The 1,391-nt window shown below is 43.6% G+C and overlaps 1 non-coding gene across 1 annotated transcript; it reads left to right on the top strand.

Moving 5' to 3' along the window:
• Positions 1-409: 409 nt before the first annotated feature.
• On the top strand, positions 410-482 carry Trnaa-agc (transfer RNA alanine (anticodon AGC)). Its single transcript has one exon. It is a non-coding gene; the product is annotated as a tRNA-Ala (tRNA).
• The last annotated feature ends 909 nt before the right edge of the window (positions 483-1,391 follow it).

Here is a 1,391-nt window from a genome sequence, read left to right as displayed (position 1 = left end):
CTTGATTTATCTAACCGTTACAGTAACACTGATCGATTGTGAGGAAATGTTCGCTTCGCTTGCGTACATGAGCATGCGGCTGATGATGCCTCCCGCAATGGTAAATGATTCGCGCCGTGTCAAGGATATGGGAGAAATTCCTGCGGTCACCCGACGATGGCGATCGATCACATGGACGGGTTGCTTGGCAGCACATGTACTAACCGGTTTACAACCGCCCGTCCATTGATCCATAACCTCGATCAGTCCCCACCGATCACGGGAGGGGTTGCTGGGCTCGCTGCACATGGCGTTTCGGTTGCATGCGTTGCATAGTGGGGAGTTGGGCGGGCTTAAAATGTATCGATCGCGTTTAAATCTAGGTCAGTTGGGTAGCTTTTACGAGCTGGTTGACGGCTAGCAACCACACGGGGATGTAGCTCAGATGGTAGAGCGCTCGCTTAGCATGTGAGAGGTACCGGGATCGATACCCGGCATCTCCAAAATCCTTGGAAAAAGAATTCGTTTTTTTTTTTGTACTTGGCACTCTGAAGAATATCCAAGAATGTGTCACTTACTTCTAAAAGTTGCTTTGCCATGTTTCTCCATAAGCTGCATGGTGCAGATCTAATCGGTGGTTAATTCTTGGTTGATCCCTTTCGAAATCCTGTCTGACACGTTCCAAATATCTCTACTACCTACAAATGAGACAAGACAAATGTTGTAGTATAAGAGAGAATATATTGTATCACCGTAATTTCTTCGTAAATGCTGCATTTTAACTTAGCAAATCCTATTATGACTTTGATAAATTACATGTTCTAGTGCTACACCTTAATTATAAATCAGTTTGACTGCTATTCATCTTAATCTTCATAATAAATTAATTTAGTAATTAAAACAAAACTGAATAATTAAAACAAACACTCTAATAACAATTAAAATGAAGCAAAGGAAACAAAATATACAATGCGATACCATTACAAAACAAGTCAACTTTTTTACTACAGCTGCAAACAAAACATAAACTTTTTGAAGTAATCTCCTAACGATTCCGGTAAACAGGACGCACCAAACTATGATAGACCGCGTGGTATAACCCAATCTCATATCCATCAAGCCCCAAAAAACACGCGAGTCCTTTATCGACACGAACCGAACCCCATTCCACCGCGCTAGATACAATTTTCCGTACAATTAAAAAGATGCACCCATCTGTAAAACCACATCAAAGGATTTGCTACCGAGTTGCTGCTGCTGCTGCTGCTGTCGCTTCCGCTGCAATTGCACTCGTCTGCATTTGGCGCGACGCGTACGCAAGGGACGATAGCGTGCGGCACATTCATCGACCGGAATCCATTCAGGATCGCGTTTACTCCGTCGGTTCCATTTTGTTCCCGACCACGGAGGGT

This window comes from Anopheles moucheti, chromosome 2 (assembly GCF_943734755.1).
Source record: "Anopheles moucheti chromosome 2, idAnoMoucSN_F20_07, whole genome shotgun sequence".
In the NCBI taxonomy this organism is placed as follows: Eukaryota; Metazoa; Arthropoda; class Insecta; order Diptera; family Culicidae; genus Anopheles; species Anopheles moucheti.
The sequence above is the reverse complement of the archived record's forward strand: the minus strand, read 5'-3'. Positions and strand labels throughout refer to the sequence as shown.